This window comes from Corylus avellana, chromosome ca7 (genome assembly GCF_901000735.1).
Source record: "Corylus avellana chromosome ca7, CavTom2PMs-1.0".
In the NCBI taxonomy this organism is placed as follows: domain Eukaryota; kingdom Viridiplantae; phylum Streptophyta; class Magnoliopsida; order Fagales; family Betulaceae; genus Corylus; species Corylus avellana.
Window position 1 is genome coordinate 12,754,437 of NC_081547.1, and position 13,423 is coordinate 12,767,859.

The window sequence follows — 13,423 nt, forward strand, 5'->3', positions numbered from 1 at the left end:
AAAATAAAGCAAAAAACAACTAGTCCCTCAAATGAAGCAATATTAATGTGGAATTTCGGTATCATGATCTCACTTTGTATCCTATTCTTAATGGGAAAGGAAGTGCTATTCATTTGAATTATGATCTTAATGTTGCTAAACGTCCTTGGAGATTGCCACAGCTCTATTTTCTTTGCCTATAGATTCTTTGCCCAATGTACTTCCCGCCCCTCTCTCAGCAAGATTTGATACCACAATTGGGCATCCCCTTCTAGGTGGAAAGAAGCCAGGGGTGTTTTCTCCTCTTCTGACGTCCCTTGGAATCTAAAGAACTGCTCTGCTCTGTAGATCCATTCGATGGGGTCTTTTCTCCCATTGAAGCGTGGGAACTCTAACCTGATGTGTATGTTGGTGAATGGCTGGTTCCGTTCTCTGGTTTCTGCCTGGGAATTCTCTCCTTGGTCCTCGTGTCTCTTCCCATGAGAAATCTCCCTTTCACCCCGTGTTCCTCCTTGCGTAGATATCTTCTCTAGAATTTCTGTCAAATGGGCCATCATCTCTTTGGACTTCGATATTACATGCACCGACGCTCCAAATTTCCCACTCTGCCTTCCATCATCGTTTGTTGTACGTTCTTCGTCACTAATCTCGTCACTGGCCGAGATTCTAGAGTAAAATCTCGGTAGGTCCAACTTTTATTCCTAGAGCGGCCTATGTTGATTCTCTCTGGTTTCTTCCTAGGAAAACTGGGCCTCTTACAGTTTCAGGTAGGGAGAGGAACTTAGCCCTGATACAAATTGATGAGAATCAACTAGCACAAAGTCAAGAACCTAAAAGTTTGCTTACTTGATCTCCAAAAACACAAGTGTGTAGTTTGATAATATTCAGCATGCCTCTTTATTCCTTCTACCTCCTTTAAATAGGAAAAACGTTACATAAGAGACCTAGTATTAGGTCTGGACTTTAGTATTCAGATTTTGACCCTACAAGGGAAGAGTCATAAATACTATTATGACCTTATTGAAAACAAAATAAAAGAAGATACTCTCCTTATTAGTCTAAACGTGAGTCTCACGTTTGGAGATAATCTCCTTATAGAATAATAAAACTTAATATGGAGATACTCTCCTTATTGAACTAAACTTGAGGCACACGTGACTTGGGGTTCACATCAACACGACGACGAATTCTAGATGCAGAAATTTCCCTTATACAGATCTGTAGAGATATATATATATACATATAATACCAAGTCACTTAGTCTAGTTGGGACTCAATTACACTTAAATTAAACCTAACAGAATACGGGCCGTTCGGATAGTAAATGGGCTCATCCGGACAGGCTCTAGGGCAACATCGCTTTCTACGTTCTTTTGGCGAATCGTGTTCGGACAGGGTGCAGACGAGGTTACAGACGAGGCTCTCAGGAATTCTTGGATTTCTCTCTCGTCCAAACGCCATGCAGACGGGCTTGCAGACAAGGGTCTCGAGAGAAATTAATTGTTTGGCATTGACATCCCGTCCGGACGGCTATGAGTTTCGTTTGGACGCCTATAGTGATTTGGCACATTTTGAATCCCTTTTGCTCACCGAACATTTAGTCAACACTTAAACTTACAAACTCCCCCTTTGGCAATTTCAGAGACAAAATCAATCGGATTTGGATGAGTCACCCATCATCTCCCCAATTTTATACTCCCCCTTTTTGTCACAAATTGACAAAAGGTATCATGTTTCTTGAAACACTCAACAAAAAACATTAAGGCAAATGTGGAACAGGAAAAACATAATCAACATTCATGATCACAGAAAGGTAAATGCATGATATAATGCAAGATCATGAATAACAGAAACTCCCCCTCAGTATAAGACTTAATAATCAACAAGAAACTGAAAGCAACAACAATGTTTCTCCCCCTCAAAATTCAAATGAACACACATGATACACACATAAAAAACTCATGTATTTTAGCAATGAATATCTCAAACATGTTCCAAATATGTAAAATATATATGAGACTAGAAATGACAAGAAACTTATAGTGCTTAACCCAAGTCAAGACAAATGTTCCATTCAACCCATACTTGTGTGTTGTGTGTGTAAGCCATTCAATGAGAAAAAAAAAAATACCAGTTTACAGAAAGAGGAGAAAGTTTCACCAACATGAGGTTTTGACAAGTAAATTCAATCAAAAGTCAAACCTTATCATACTAGGGCCTAGCCACTCTCATCCAAATCGATCATCTTTTGAACAAATAGCACAAGTTTGACACAGTGAAAATAAATTCCTTAAGGAACATGTTCTTTTGATTTTTTTTTTTAACTATTTTGATTCGTTTTCTCTTTGAGAGAGTGTCCTTAAACAATTGGTGCTTTATACAAAAAGAAAGAATGCAGGAATTTTTAAGCCCTAGGTTCAACTAGCAAATGGTCAATTTGAAAAAAATATGACTAGTCAAAACCACCTCATGTAATTACCTAACATACCTCACATTTAAAAAATTACCTCAAATTAAGCTTAAGTGTGCATAAGAATTAAGCATAGGTAAAATGTACTACATACGCTCAAGCTTTAGGTAACCACAAAAACATTCCAAGACAAAAGAGAATATTCCAAGACGCAAGGAATTAAATCCATGAAAGCAACATGAGAAATTAATGGACTATCTGGGTACATTAAACAAAAGAAAGAAAAGAAAAACAACCAAATTAAAATATTTTTGTCTTTTTGAATGTATTTTTTCTTAAAAAAAAAAATGCACGCAAAACAAAATGTGTTAAAAGAAACAAAACACAAACAACAAAAACAGACAACAACAAAAATTTAAACCAAAAATCAACACCCAGCAAACTATGACGCTAGGATACAATATATATATATATATAAGTAAAGTCTGTCCTAGGCATGCAATGTGCCCACCTAAACTAGGTGAGTCCAATATCACTTCCCTTCAACGGGTGAACGGTATCAACCTTCTTAACCCAAACTTTCTTCATTTTGGAAACAAAAGTGCGACTCTTGTCCAAGTCATTTAACTGGGTGATAACACCCCTTAGCATGTTGAATAATTCCTCATGACTATCCCTAGAATGAAAATAGTCTCTTTTTGACTCATGATTATTCAACTGAAAGCAATTAGGGTGAATATGCCCAATCTTACCACAATGATGACATGCAGGAATGAACCTTTGAGAATGTTGGTTCCTTGGCATATGAGCACGTCTCGGTGAAGAATGAGACACATAGGAATCAGTTAGAATTCCCTTACCTTTCTCACCTCTTGAAACTGGAGGATACATTATCTTCTTCTTAGTCAAGCCTTCTTCTTTACAAACTGGTTTCACAAAATTTAACTTTGAAGAAGAAGCAACATTAGTAGAAGAAACATCAGATTTATCAAAGCCCAATCTAGTTCTATCAAATGAATGTTTCTGATTATGCAACATGTGATTAAGCTTTTCACTAGAGAAAGTTTTCAGATGATTTCTTGACTCATAAAGATCATTCTCTAAAGACTTCACTTTGGCAATTAACATATGATTTTCAGACATCAAAGTATTATGAATAGCATGTGAATTAGTTAAGGTAATAGAAAGTTGATCATTTTCAAGATTAACTTCTTTGAATTTCTGCAAGTGATGCTTATTCAACTTCTTCAATTTAATGCATTCCACATATAGATCATTATAAGCATTTTACATATCACCCTCATCTTTTGATTCATTATCACATATGTCATGTTCACTATCTACAGAGTTAGACTCACTAGCCTCATGTTCACTATCATAAGAAACCCCAAAAGGTACATACTTAGCTACATTTTAAGCTTTTTCCTCATTGTCTGACTCATCACTTTAAGTCACATTAAAGGCCTTGCCTTTTGAATTTATCAAATTACCACAATTAGCACGAATATGACCAACACCACCACATTCATGACGCTTACGACCACGAGATAATTTATCTTTTTGACTTCCATCATTTCTAGGATTCAAAGAATTTTTTGGCTCCCTAGTTCTAAAATTTCCATTGTTTCTGAAAAATTTCTAAACTTCCTAGCAATAATAGCTATTTCTTCATCGTCTCCAAAATCCTTATCATAGTGAACTACAGATTTACCTTTAGCAGCCTTGATCTTAAGAGTAAGATTTTTTTGGGCTTAGGTACATGAGTTCAAATGTCTGAAGTGAATCGACAAGTTCCTCTACTCTCATTATCTCTAGATCTTTGCTCTGTTGTATAGCAGTAATCTGAGGTATAAACCTCGCAGGTAGTGATCTTAATATTTTCTTTATTATCTTAGCATCAGTCATTTTCTTTCCAAGATCAATAGTAGAGTTTCTAATAGTGCTAAGCTTAGAGTAAAAATCATCAAATGTCTTTTCCTCTTCCATCCTAATCTCTTCAAATTGAGAAACTAACATCTGAATTTTTGAAGCTTTCACAATTTTAGATCCTTCATGAGTAATTTCCAATGTTTCCCATGCTTCTTTAGCTATTAGACATCAAGCAATTCTTGAGAATTCTTCGATGGAGATAGATGTGAAGATAGCATTTAACGCTTTGTCATTCGCAGATGAATCACTCTTTTCATCCTTTTACAATTCGGCAATTGCCTTATCAGGATTAGTCCATCCAGATTCAACAATATGTCAAACGTCCTCGGATTTGAGATACGCTCTCATGCAAATTTTCCAAAACGTATAATTTGATCCATCAAAGACGGGAAGAGAGTTAGGTGCAACTGTGTGAGACATATTATGCGGAATCTAGGATCACACTCAGGAAATTAATCCCAACAGAGTGAACCCGCTCTGATACCAATTGAAAATTCTATATACAACTCCAAACGACACCTATTCTGAATATATAGGTGTTTCACACAATGTTATGTTGAAATATATCTGACCTAACAATTAATAAACAACCAAAAATATATGAAACAATAAACAATAAACAATAAACAACACAGATATTTTGGTTATGAAGAGGAAACCAATTAGAGAACTCTCTAAAAGTAAAACTTCTCCAGGGTAGCCAAACCCAGGAAATCAACTAACTCAGTAAAAGAATAAAGGATTACAAGACGTTCACACTTACAAAATCTTTGCAATTGACACGATCTTGTATAAGACAAGCGACCCATTTGCCTTCTATCGTAGTATCTCTTTCCAAAGACAGCTGGCACAATCCTTCTACATGATCTCCCTTCATTGGAACTCCGGTTGACTTCACTTCAACAATCAACAAGTAAACACAAACGATCACTCTAAGGGAGAGAATAGACTCTTTATGTCACAGACTCTTTTAGCACACGACGGCGAATTCTAGATGTAGAAATTCCCCATATACAGATCTGTAGAGATCTATATATACAATACCAAGACACCTAGTCTAGTTAGAACTCAATTACAATTAAATTAAACCTAGTAGACTACGGGCCGTCCGGACGGTAAATGGGCTAGTCCGAACAGGCTCTAGGGCAACATCACTTTCTACGTTCTTTTGGCGCGGCGAGTTTGGACGGGGTGCAAACAAGGTTGGAGATGAGGCCTCAAGAATTCTTGGATTTCTCTCTCGTTCGAACGCCATGCAAACAGGCTTGCAGACGAGGCTCTCGAGAGAAATTAATTGTGCGGCGTTGACATCCCGTCCGGACGGCTATGAGTTCCGTCCGGACGCCCATAGTGATTGGGCACACTTTGAATCCCGTTTACTCACCGAACATTTAGCCAACACTTAAAACTTACACTAACCATACTTCAAGATGATGAAAATGTTGGTGGTCTTGAAGTGATGGACAAGTCTGGTGCATTTGTAGCAGTTCATCCTTGCGCAGGCACCCTTAGGCGGCTGTCTTCCATTTAATTAATTTTTATGGTAAAAAAATAAATGACATCATTAATTATGATGCTGGTATGTTGATGTTGAAGCTAGGCATGGAGCAATGGAAGGTTTTGTAACGTGAAGCATCGAGTACAATGCAAGGAAGCAAGCATCCGAGTGTCAATCGCTTCATTTGTGTTGGGACCCAAGGAGGCAGCACTTGATGCCCCACCTCAACTCGTTGACTCTCAACGCCCGCGTCTCTACGCCCCTTTTACGTATGAAGATTATAGAAAACTCTTTATTTACTTCACATTTAAAGCTAGTGAAGCCCTCCAACATGTGCGCACCCACTACTGCTGATCATCAACAGAGCCTACGTACCAACCTGAACTCATAGCCGTATGGATTTAATGAGGAAGAAGAACGAGAATTTGAAAATAATGCTTATCTTGTACATGCTCTGTTCCAATAAGAGCAGAGAAAGCAAATCCTGTCTTCTCCGAATCCAAATGTACAAGATTATTGATATCTATTTTGCACAAATTTGTATTTGAAACCTCTTTATAATGGCTGAAGCAATTTGAATTCTTATTTCCCATAAATGCCTTAGCATAATACTTGCATAAATAAAACAGGAAAACAGAGAAGTAGCCATTACCCATTGAAATTTGGGTCTAACTAAGATGGCTTACTACATGACAGATAGAAACTATGACGATAGGATTTAGAGTTGCAAAACATTTATCTTAGAATCGCAAGTCAATTCCTTGCCACAAAATTCAATTATAATCGCTTGGAAAATTTGAACTTAATACTTCACAAAAAAGAATCATTAAGAGAGGCAATGGAGAGTAACACTCCTAGCATGAAATTTGAAGTGAAAGTTATGGTATGTGACTTGCCTACCAATTTACGCAAATCCTGCATAATGAACAAACCCAAAGCAAAATCAAATCCTGAAATATGCCTAAGAGCTCCTTCAGTAGTATTCATCATTGCTGATGAATTTATGTCACCACAAATATAAAGCAAAAAAACTATAAAAGCACGAACAAGTCCCTCAAGCAAAGCAATATTAATTTCAAGGGGTAATAAAATCTATCATAAAAATGCTCAACATGAATGCCATTCATGTTTTGATCATATATCTAGCTAATATAACAATATGCTAATGCTTTGATCATGTTATGCATATTTAATGTTTGCCAATCTAAAGGTATGGGTGTCTACTCCTTAAGCTATTGATTTTCTTAAGCAACGAATTAGGCATGGATGTCTACTCTAATTCTTTTCTTTCTTAAAGGATTTAGTATGGGTGTCTACTAAGTTGTTCTTTAAGAAAGCATGAATCTGTGAAAATCGACAAACACATGAGGCCTAGTGCATGGGTGTCTACTCCCGGTTCCCCATGTTGATTAACCCAAGAACCCGGTGTGGATTTCTTTTGTTACTTACATTAAACCCAGGACTCGATCATCCAAATTGATTTAATTAACTAGTCCATACTACATGCATATGTTGATCAGACATATGAGGAATTCATGAAAGCAGGAATTAACCAAGTTAAATAGCATAACATAACCATCACAAAGGTGCCAATATTGAAATATTAATTAAACATAACTAGGGCTTCAATCTAGCCCTACTAAATAAATTAGCTACACATAGAGTTGATGTTAAACATCTTCATAAAATAAAAATAAAAAAGAAATGGAAGAATAAACCCGAGACTTGACTGGAGAGCTCCTATTCTTCTCCCTTCTCCAAGCTTCCCTATTCTAAAGGCTTAGGAGTCTATTTATAGGCTTTACAAGTCCTTGGAAAAGTAGTAAACCCAAGGGATTTTGTAGGGTTTCAATCCTAGTACAATTTGGAGTTTGAAAAACCCTAATATGGAAATAGGGACATTATAGCCGCCACTTGGGATGCCTCCTGCGCGCGGATGCGCTCGATCGTAGCCCGTGTGCGCTCGATCGCAGGTCTGCGATCGATCCATCTTTTGGCCTGCACTCAATCGCTCTTGTTTTGGCTCGTGCAGTATCTTCTCTGGTATTGCGCTCGATCGCAGGTACCCTGCGATTGATCGCAGTACCAGGGAGCTCCAATTTTTCCATCTTCTCTTTTTGAGCCTAAATCACCTAGTTTTACTTCACTTTCTTCCAAAAGCCTGTAAAAATATCAAAAACACAAAAAGGAATTAAAATGGCCTAATTAACTACAACCAAAGGATTAAAACTTGTAAGATAATGGCTGAAAATATGAATATTTTAGCACTTATCAATGCCATTCAAACATACATACCAAAAACACACAAGACTGGATGAATCCTTTGACTCAAGGTTACCAACCACTACCAGCCTTTGATTGTACCACCAGTGTCCATCACCATTTCTCAAAAGAAAGCTAATGTCTATATCATCATCATTCTTGTAAATGAGCCATGTTCGTTTCACAACATTAATATCTACACCAAGCTTTGAATTTCAACGGGTAAGAAGCAATATCATGTGTACACCCAAAATTCACTTGTAATATATGAAGCACTTACCTTATTATAACCAAAGCTAAAGACTCTGTCCCAAGTTCCTTAGAAAGTTGAATCCATTAAACCTTTCCCTTTATATTTATGGTCTAGATGGAATCCACAACTTTTAAAGAACCTTGATGAAGAATATCCACCCTCGAATTTAAATACAACTTGAAGATTAATTGAGAATGCTATGAACCAAGATAATGCAAATATACATGATCTAAGCCGGATGAATTCCACATATAATGAGACTTATGAAAATAGATGCGTTGACCATTATTGATGACTTCAACAAGAATTTTAAAAGAATGCACACCCTCTATTCCAATAACAGCAGAGAAAGCAAATGTTGTATTCTCCCCATCCAAATGTACTGCCTCATTGATATCTATCTCACACCGCTTTACGATGGCTGAACCAATTTGGAATCTTGTTTCCTAGAAATATACACCCAAATTTACTTTCCTTAAGATATCCCTGTTACATGGATATGGCAAATTTTTAGTAATAAGACCTACAAAGGCACACACTAAAAAAGTATATAGGTGTAAGAAAGGTACCTCACTCATCAAAACGAATTTGCAGGTCATCCCCCATATTTTCATGTAGTTCATGGCAATTGGAGAAGTCAATCTCTTCAAGCATTGGTAAATCGTTTATATTATTAAATTGAAATCTTTTCAATGATGTGCATCCTCTCGCATTTACCTTTTTTATATACAATGGAAGTTCTAGAATTTCCTCAAGTTGCTTGCAACGGTTCAAGTAAAGCTCCTCCAATCCAACAAATCTGTGGAGCCACATAGGAAGGCTAACAATAGCACTATACGATAAAGATAGAAATTTAAACTAGAAGGGCAATCACGTTTGTTGGGTTATGTTTTGGCTCATTCGGTTTGCATGTAAAGTTGGTGAAAATGAAGCATCTCAAAGTGTTCAGAAACAGACTCTAGAAGGCCATGTCCGGACCCCCAGAAGTCAGGTCCGGACCCAGTTTCAAGAGAATTCCTCTTGAAGGACCTGTCCGGACCGCCAGAAGAATGGTCCGGACACAGAAACCAGCAAGGCTATTCTAAAGAGCAGGTCCGGACCGCCAGAAGCAGGGTCCGGACCTGATTTCCAGAAACTATTATTTGATGGGGAGGTCCGGACCTCCAGAAGCTGGGTCCGGACCCCATTTCCAGAAAGCCTCGATCTTTGTGAGATGTCCGGACACAAGTGTTGGAGGTCCGGACATCGCTAGGTTACGCATATGTAACCCTAGCCATGTCCGGACCCCAGATTAGCCCTATCCGGACATGGCTGCTTTATTTTGTTTTATTTTCTATTTAAACACGATTTTGCTACATTTATACGTACGTATTTTTGGAGAGCAAAATTAGAGAGCTTAGAGAGAGATATTGTTCTAGCTTATTTGAGAAGGGATTAAATACGTGAAGCCAATCGGAGTTCCGGTGAAAGGAAATCTTATAGAAGAATTGTGCCAGATGTTCTAGAAAGGGCTACTGCAATAGAAGTCAAGTGGGTCGCTTGTCGTGTACAAGGAAGAGTAAATTGCAAAGGTTTTGTAATTCTTCTTGTATTCCTTATTCTTCTTATAGTGGATTGATTTCCTGGGTTTGGCTGCCCCGGAGAGGTTTTACATTTAGAGAGTTCTCTAAATGGTTTCCTCTTCGTAACCAAATATCTGTGTTCTTGATTTTCATTACATATCTGTATTTGGTTGATTATTGATTGTTAGGTCAGATCTTATTCCGCTTAATATTTGTGAATCACCTAGACATTTGAATAGGTGTCGTTTGGAGTCGTTTTAGATTTTTCAACGTTGACTCGAGAAATCTGATTCTGTTATGACATTGTTTCCAAGACTCAACAATTGCAATGTCGGAGATGCCATTCTAACTCCCACAGATGTTCTAGCTTCTTCTAAAAATATTGCCAATGACACACACCCCCTAGCATCCACTTCTACTACATTTGGTGGAAGTCTTAAAAATTTCTCGAAGTTCCTAGCATCCTTTCAAGCGAAGGATCACCAAACATTGCAACTGATAAATGCTATCTGGAAGATTCATGAGGTTTGTGCAACCTTCTAAATCTAATGTTGTGATCCTACCCAAGTACCCAACGGATGATGAAGGCAGTTCTTTTATATCCGTATAATCTAGAGAAAGTTCCTCTAATTGTTGCAACTTACTAATCCTATCAGGAAGTTTCGTAAGGTTTGTGCAACCAGATAGAAGTAATTGTTTAACCCCAACAAGGTGCCCAATGGATAGAGGTAGTTCCTCTATACTAGTATATCTAAAGTCAATGTACTCTAATTTTTTCAATTGATACTCAATTTTAGGAAAGCTCTTAAGCCTTGAGCAACCACAAACGAAAAGAGATGCTAGAGAAGTCAAATCAAATCTGCTCAGAAAACTTATAAGATTATAGCACTCTACAGCACTCAAAAGAACGAGATTCTTTAGGTATCCAACTAAAGGATGAACTGCAACTAAATTTTTGCAACCATCAAGAATCAACTTCACTAAGTATGGGATCTTTGAAATATCAGGGATTTTTTCAAGAAACTCACAATTAGTGAAATCCATAATTTTCATGCTTTGGAAATTCTGACAAGAAAAAGAAGAAATAAATTAGTTTGAACCAAAAAGCGCAACACCGATGTGATTGCTGGCAGCAGCTACATGGCACCGAGCAATTCCAATCCTCTTTACGAAGTCTTGGGGCTCTATGATTTGGGCTCGCCTGAGGCCGTGCGAGCCTTTTGCTCTCAGTTGGATGCCTCTCCTCAACACCCGCGTCCCCTTTTACGTATGAAGATTATAGATAACTCTATATTTCCTCCAAATTTAAAGCTGATTCAATTGTACAGTAAAATTGTTTATTTATAGTTGAATAAGGCCATAAAAGAAATGAAATACAACAATTACTAAATTACATAATTAAAATCAGCATATATACAATAATGAATACGATATCAAATATTGCAATAATATATGTGGAGAATATTTCCGTAATATATTGCAAATATTACTGGAATATTTTGTCACAAAAATATTACGAAAATATAATATTCTAACATCTAATCATCAACAAAGCCTATCAACCAAACTCATAGGCGCAGGGGTTTAATGAGGAAGAAGAATGCCTCTTTTATTGTGGTTACCAATTGGATTCCAAGTTGTCGCCATCATCTTCATCATGGCGTCTCAAAAAGTTGAACTGAGCCGGCAGAATTATATTTAGGAAAGGACCTATAAAAATAGATTTGTTGACATGCTCTGTTCCAATAACAGCAGAGAAAGCAAATTCTGTCTTCTCCAAATCCAAATGTACAGGATTCTTGATATCTATTTTGCACAAATTTGTATTTGAAACCTCTTTATGATGGTTGAAGCAATTTAGAATCTTATTTTCCAAAAATGCCTTAGCATAATACTTGCACAAATAAAACAGGAAAACATAGAAGTAGCCATTGCCATTACCAACTGTAATTTGGGTCTAACTAAGATGGCTTATTACATGACAGATAGAAACTATGACGATAGGATTTAGAGTTACTAAACATTTATCTAAGACTTTTTTTTATTATTATTATTGGAATGTCCTAAAGTGACTCATCATCACATTCTCAAAACTAATTTATCTTTTATATTACCCTTATTTGTTTATAAAAGCAGTGCATATCTTTAAAATAATAAAAGTAGTTACCATTGATGATTTATTTATTCTTCTTAATTAAAAGCATTCCATTTATTCAGTTCTTTTGTAATATTATTCCTCAAATTTCTTTTATTAGTTCTTGCAAAATGAATAACAAATTATTCAGAGTGGTTGCATATTTGGTATGAGAAGTGTTTTGGATTTTGAAAATAAGTTTGAAAAGTGGTAAAATTGAGAATTGATTTGCTAGGTGCCACATTGCATCATTGCTCCACAAATAAAATTTAGTTTGGTAAAATTTGAGAAATGCTTTTAAAAAAAACCAAAAATTGAGAAATATTTATACAAGATAAAATAAATATTAAAAAAGTTGAAAATTATAGTGTTTCACCATAATAGTTTCATTATAATCATTATTTTAGTCACATATATATAACTTTATTAAGATATAACAGAGTAAAAAAGTTTGTCATAAATATTAAGACCACAAAATCTCAAGTGATAGATATTAGAAAAATGTTAGGGGTCCATAAGTTCCTCATATTAAGATAACAAAATCTAAGCTATTTATTTGTTCAAATTGTAAGGATTTTGCCATGGAATTATCCTAGAAATTATAAAGAAATTCATCATCATTAAAGGGATCTGACTTTGAGCACTAGCCACTAAAAGCAAGAGATAATGGCTTCATGATCTTTACGAAAAAAATGTTTGGAAATTTATCGTATTTTTCAACACAGATGCAGAAAATAAGAATAAAGCAAAAATCAATCACACACGATACCAAAATTTAAGTAATTTGGCTTACCAAGCATAAATTCATTGCGGAGATGACCCAAATGAAATTCACTATCAACAAATAGAGTAGAGTACAAAAGAGTAACCGGACAAAAAAATCACTCAAAACCCAGAATACACCCAAATCCCACAAAAGAGTAACAAGACGAGAAAACCACTCAATACTTTACTACAACCAAATCTCACTCTCACACAAAATAAGAAAAATGACGAGATTTTCTAACGGCTATTTTTCTCTAAGCTCCCTTTTATAGAAGCTCAATATCGGTTAGAAAAGAAGGACTCCAACATTGACATGAAGAAGGAAACCAAGAAGAGTCCAAAAGGTGACAGTTCCAAAATCAATTTGGAATAGAAACTCTAAGTCAGCAAACCACAAGTCCAGCATCTGATGGGATTAGAAAACAACTGGGCACCACTGTCTTGACTTGAATTCAAGTAATTCACAATAGAAAACTCCTATATACAGAAGGATTCCCAAAGCTTCTAGGTGAAACCTACAAGAAAAAGAGGAAAATGATGAAGTTTATAACCACTGTACATGCCTATCAACAAGAGCCAAAACCCAAAAACAGTATAATTAAAAGAATTTTTCAACAATTGTTTATTTTGA